The sequence below is a fragment of the Oryctolagus cuniculus genome, chromosome 12 (assembly GCF_051225735.1).
Source record: "Oryctolagus cuniculus isolate XC-2025 breed Fujian yellow rabbit chromosome 12, ASM5122573v1, whole genome shotgun sequence".
In the NCBI taxonomy this organism is placed as follows: Eukaryota; Metazoa; Chordata; class Mammalia; order Lagomorpha; family Leporidae; genus Oryctolagus; species Oryctolagus cuniculus.
The window spans coordinates 15,403,358-15,409,969 of NC_142878.1; positions in this window are offsets into that span (position 1 = coordinate 15,403,358).

Here is a 6,612-nt window from a genome sequence, read left to right on the forward strand (position 1 = left end):
CAGCAGGGCCAAGAGTTGAACTCTATTTCCTTTCTAGGTTTAGTCTAATCCCTGGACAAGTGATGTGCTGATATGCATGTCCTAACGAAAGCCTACCCTTACCACACTAAATGGTACGGTCTGACTGTGACTTACATATGCCAGTACTTTATATGTGTAGCCACCCTGTGCTACTCAACCTTTGTTATTAACATACGTGGGGACCAACAACAACACAGCCTATGGACTCCAAAAAGCCCCAGCACTCCCATTTCAGTTTCACTTTTTTTTTTTTTTTTTTATAGATTTCTTATTTATTTGAAAGACAGAGTTACAGAGAGAGGTAGAGACAGAGAGGTCTTCCATCCACTGGTTCTCTCCCCAGATGGCCACAATGGCCTGAGTTGTGCCCATCCGAAGCCAAGTGTCAGGAGCTTCTTCCAGGTCTCCCACGTGGGTGCAGGGGCCCAAGGACTCAAGCCATCTTCTAATGCCTTCCCAGGTCATTGCAGAGAGCTGGATCAGAAGAGGAGCAGCCGGGACTAGAATCGGCGCCATATGGGATGCTGGTGCTTCAGGCCAGGGCTTTAACCCACTGCATCACAGCGCCGGCCCCTTTAGCTTCACTGTTACAAGGCTCCAAAATATAATCAGACACAACGTAGCAATATTTTGGTCAATGATGCTGGTGTAAATGAACTGATTGTGTTGCCAGTAATATAAAAGTATAGCAATGCAGTTATGTATCATTTTTGATACGTGATAATGGCAATGAATGACTATGATAATGATTTGTATATTTATCATACACACATTTTATTATTTTAGAGTGTACTCTTGGGGCTGCTGTTGTGGCATAGCAGGTAAAGCCATCACCAGCAATGCCAGCTTCTTGGACGGGCTCAGGTTCAAGTCCTAGCTGCTCCACTTATGATCCACCTCCCTGCTAATGCACTTGGGAAAGCTCTTGGCTCCTGGCAATGGCCTGGCCCAGAACCAACTATTGCAGCCATTTGTGGAGTGAACCAGAGGATAAAAGACCTCTCTCTGTTTGTCTCTCTCTCTCTCTCTGAAACTCTGTCTCTCAAATAAATAAAATGCAGCTGTAAAAAATTAGAGTGTATTCTTTCTGCATACTGAAAAAGAAATTTACTGTAAAACAGTAGACCTTGTTATACCAGCAGTAACCTCAGACATCCTAGGTTTACTAGATATGTCAAATGCTTCATTATCTATTGGGATCAATTTAATCACCTGTGTGTTTATCATGGCTCTGGGATCAATAAGGCCATACCATATAGTCTTTGTGTGAAGCAGGTAATACCATCTAGGTGTGTGCAAGTTCACACTAAGATGCTCACATGACAAAATAGTCAAATGATATGTAATTCGGAACACATCCTGATTGTTAAACAGTGCATGACTTTAGGTGGGTTCATTTCTCATTGGGATGCCACAGATGCAGGCCCTCCAGAAACCTGAAATGTGTGAGTGAGTGATTCTAGCAGCTCTAGTGTTCACAGCAATTTGGGAATCCAACAGGGGAACAAGCCACCCTGCTATTTCCTCAGCCACATACCTCTCTGGCTCCCACCTTACTGCCACATGGCTCAGGGGTAAGCACAGCACTCAGCTTCTGCCTCTTTGGTTTTCATTGGTTCTTTTGCCTAGTACTTTTGCTCTTAGCTTTGTGCTTTGTGTTTCTGAGGTTAATATTGCCTAGGGAGTCTTTCTGGAACTTTCTCTGTGTGTGCATACACATATATGTGGGGTAAGTGCTTATTTTTAAGACTTACATAAGCCGGCGCTGCGGCTCACTAGGCTAATCCTCCGCCTTGCAGCGCTGGCACACCAGGTTCTAGTCCTGGTCGGGGCGCCAGATTCTGTCCCGGCTGCCCCTCTTCCAGGCCAGCTCTCTGCTGTGGCCAGGGAGTGCAGTGGAGGATGGCCCAAGTACTTGGGCCCCGCACCCCATGGGAGACCAGGAGAAGTACCTGGCTCCTGCCATCGGATCAGCACGGTGTGCCGGCCGCGGCAGCCATTGGAGGGTGAACCAACGGCAAAGGAAGACCTTTCTCTCTGTCTCTCTCTCTCACTGTCCACTCTGCCTGTCAAAAAAAAAAAAAAAAAAAGACTTACATAGAGGTGTCAGAATGGATCAGCTAGTCCTGTCCCACCAAGGGTTGCCTCTCAGCTTGTTATTTATCTATCAAGGAACTGTCGCCTGAAAGCAGGCAACTTGATAGAACTTGATAAATAGGTTATATTGATTTATCTCACTCCTACCTCTCACCCCACCCAAATGTATAAATGGAAAATAATTAGTGTTAGGAATGCTATTTTATTTTCCATCACAGTGCTGAGACCACCACAGACTTGCCCATCTAAAGTCTGCAATATTGCTATGGGGAGAGGTAGAATTAGGGATAGCTGGAGATTGTTGTAGAAGTACCAAGAGATAGCTCCTCAAAATGACCTTTAAGGATTCTGTGTTTGGCCAACAGTTAAGACTGCAACCCATATCAGAGTGCCTGGGTTTGAGTCCTGGCTCAGCTCCAGATTCCAACTTCCTTGATTTTTGTACCCTGAGAGGTAGCAGTTGAGCACGTCAGTAAATGAGTGCCTGCCACCCATGTAGGAGCCACTAACTAAGTTCTTGGCTCCCAGATTTGGCCTGACCTAGCCTGGCAGTTGTGGGTATTCGAAGCATGAACCAAGCAGATGGAATCTCTCTTCCCCATGCAAATTAATTAATTAATTATTTTTTAACTTTTATTTAATGAATATAAATTTCCAAAGTACAGCTTATGGATTACAATGGCTTCCCCCCATAACGTCCCTCCCACCCGCAACCCTCCCCTTTCCCACTCCCTCTCCCCTTCCATTCACATGAGGATTCATTTTCGATTCTCTTTATATACAGAAGATCAGTTTAGCATACATTAAGTAAAGATTTCAACAGTTTGCTCCCACACAGAAACATAAAGTGAAAAATACTGCTTGAGTACTAGTTATAGCATTAAATCTCAATGTACAGCACACTAAGGACAAATTAATTATTTACATAATTAATTCTTTACATAGATCATCATTCCTACCTACAATATTAATCTATATAGAATGAAATATGTTGCTATTTTACCCAGTTCAGCTTTATCAGCTGCCTATAGCCGCAAATAAGCCATCTCAAAACAGTAGTTTTTTTTTTTTAATCTGAATGTAATTTTTATTTTTTACATTTTTATTAATAGAAAGAGAACAGATTTTCATGTATTTCATGGATATAACTGTACTTCCCTCCATCCTTCATCTCTCTTCCTTCCTTCCTTCTAATCCTCTTTCCTTCCTTCTTTTCTCCCTCCCTTTCTTCCTTTATTTTCCTTTAATTTTTGCAATAACCATACAGTATTTCTCACAGTTCTGCATGTTGCATCCATGTTTTGTTGCTGCCTTCACCTGGGTTTACTCATATCGAGGCACTCAGTGAGGGTCAGCTGAACTAGAATATAGAAATTGCTTTTGCCTTTCTCCAATTTTCATTATTTCCCCATTGTCTTAGTCCATTTGGGTTCATACAACAGAGTATGATAGACTAAGTATCTTCTAAACAATACAACTTTGTCGCAGTCTAGATGTCAGAAGTCCACAATCGAGGCATCAGCAGACGCAGTGTCTGGTGGAGGCCTGGGTACATGGACAGTGCCTTCTCACTATGTCCTCATGTGGTTAAGGGAACAGCTGGCTTTCTGGGGTCTTTCTTACAAGGGCACTAATGCCATTCATGAGAGCTCCTCCATCAGGAACTAATCACCTTCCAAAGCTCCCACCTTGGAGATTAGATGATTACATTGGTAATCACTTTAGTGATTAAATTTCAACACACAAATTTGGGGGATAAACAAGCATTCATAATATCCCTAGTGCACAAAGCAGTGTTCAAGATGGCGTTTTCAGACCTTTCACACACCCAAACATCCATGATGAATCCAAAATGAATTGAAACATTCAATTTTCCAACTTACTGCTGGTACTTCCCTTATGAGCCACTGTTCAGCCTTTGAGACTTATCAACATTATTTCCTTTGTGTTGTGTTTGTGCCTTTTACTAATTAATGTTTGCTTCCCTCACCCCTGTACCAGTAAAAATGCCACCTCCCCAAACACTGCAGAATGTGTTGAGTAATTTTTAAGTTTTCCCTGCCAGAGCTAACCTGTTTCCTCATTGCCTCCTTACCCAGCCTGATCTTCTGTGTCCTCCTGTCTCCTAGCACCAAGCCCTGAGTACAGACTTTGGAAAAAAACAGGTAAGGCTTGACCATTGGTAAGGCACCAGATAAATGACCGGGTGACGCAATCAGCTTCTGAAAGCCTAAACTTTCACATGTGCAAAATGCGGTAGCTGTTAACTTTCTCAGTTGAAAGTTGTGTTGAGGACGTAGGCAGCATACACAAAGCAGACAACTTGGTCAACAACAGGTGTTCAGTCCCTTCCCTCAAGGACTACACAGTCTGAAGGGTAGGTGGACAAGTAAATCAGTAACTTTATCACAGTAAGTTAAATAATGGGGCACAGAAATATGCATGGAAAGTGAGAAAAGGGACAACTGATGAATTTAGGGATGAACAGGATTGTGATATATCTCAGGGTATTTGTACTCTGAAAGTACTGCTATCCATTTTCAATAAAATTACAATGGGAGATCAACTGAGTCAATCCTTATACTCCTGCTTTTTTAATAATTCTTTTTAAAACAATGTTACATAATTAGTCATAAAACTCACCCATTTAAGTGCATAATGCACTGATTTTTAACATATTCAAAAATGCCCTGTACCCTAAGTTTAGAAAATTTTTATCACTTCTAAGATTATCCTTTATGCAACCCGCAACTTATAGAAAATACAGCTTTGCATCCTGTGTCTATAGACTTCTTCTGGGAATCCCATATAAATAATCATATACTATGTGGTTGGTTATGACTGGCTTCTTTGACTTAGCACAGTGTTCACAAGTTCTGTGTTAGCCTAGGTCAATTCTTCTTTATTTTGTGTTGATGTGTTAGTTTTTTATTGCTGCATTGCTATGGTTTAAATGTGCCCCTTCAAAATTCAGGTGTTGCCAATGTGATTGTGCAAAGAAGTGGGACCTTTAAGAGGTGATAAGGCCATGAGGGCTCCTCCTGGGTTACTGCGAGCTTGGCTCTTAAAAGAGGCTTCATAAAGCAGCACTTGCCTTGCTCTTGCACTTTTCTGCCATGGAAGGATGCATCAAGATGGTCCTCCTCAGACACCAAATGCCAACACTTTTATACTGAACGGCCAAGCTAACAAAATTGTAAGAAATAAATTTCTGTACCTAGTAACTTACCCAGTCTCCAGTTCTGTTGCAGCAACACAAAATTGACAAAGATATCACTGCAACAAATTACTACAAAGGTGGTGAGTTAAAACAACACAAATTTATTATTGCACAGTCCTATAGGCTGGAAATCCAGTGTGAGTCTCCTCAGATTAAAATGAAGGTGGCGTCAGGTTTGCCTTCCTTTCTGGAGGCTCTGAAGAAGCATGCACTCCCTTTCCTTTTCCAACTTCTACAGGCTGCCCACACCCCTTGGCTGATGGACCCTTCCTCCAGTGTTACAACTCTGACCATTTGTCCTTAGCCACATCTCCCACATCTCCCTCTACATCTCCTTTATCTCTCTTCCATTTTTTTAAAAAAATTGTTGCTTATTTTATTTATTTGAAAGGCAGAGAGAGAAAGAGAGACAGAGTCACAGGCAGAAAGAAAAAGACAGGTAGAGCCCCTATCCACTGGTTCACTCTCCAAATGCTCGTGACAGCCAGTGATAGGTCAGGCTGAGCCAGGAATCCAGGACTCCATCCAGATCTTCCATGTGGATGACGGGAACCCAACTACTTGAGTCATGATCTACTGCCTCCCAGGGTGCACATTATCACGAAGCTGGAAACAGAAGCAGAGCTGAGATGGAAAGCCAGGAACTCCAATATGGCCTGAGGACAGATACAGCAAACAGCCTCTTAACCACTGTAGCAAATGTCCATTCCCCTTTTGAGCATACTTACGGGAGATCACATTGGACCAATTATTCAGAAAATTCTTGTCATAAAGATTCTTTGCTGGATATCATCTACAAAATCAATTTTTCCATGAACAATAAAAATATTCAATTCTCAGGTTCTTGCAATTAGAACACATGTATCTTTGGGTCAGAGACATTATTCTGCCTTCCATAGTTGCCAAGTGATATACCACATTTAATTTGTGAGTTCATCATTTGATGAAGATTTGTTTTATTTCCCCTTTTTATATATTGTAGAAAATGCTGCTATGGACTTCTTATACAAGTTCTGTGTGTGTCTTGGATATATAGCTTGGACTATACATTCTGAGTCATATATCATTTTTAAAAGATTTATTTATTTATTTGAAAGGCAGAGTTGGAGAGAGAGAGAGAGAGAGAGAGAGAGAGAGAGAGATCTTTCATCTACTGGTTCAATCCCCAAATGGCTGCAATGGCCAGAGCTGAGCCAATCTGATGCCAAGAGCCAGGAGCTTTTTCCAGGTTTCCCTAGTGGGTGCAGGGTCCCAAAAACCTGGGCCATCTTCTA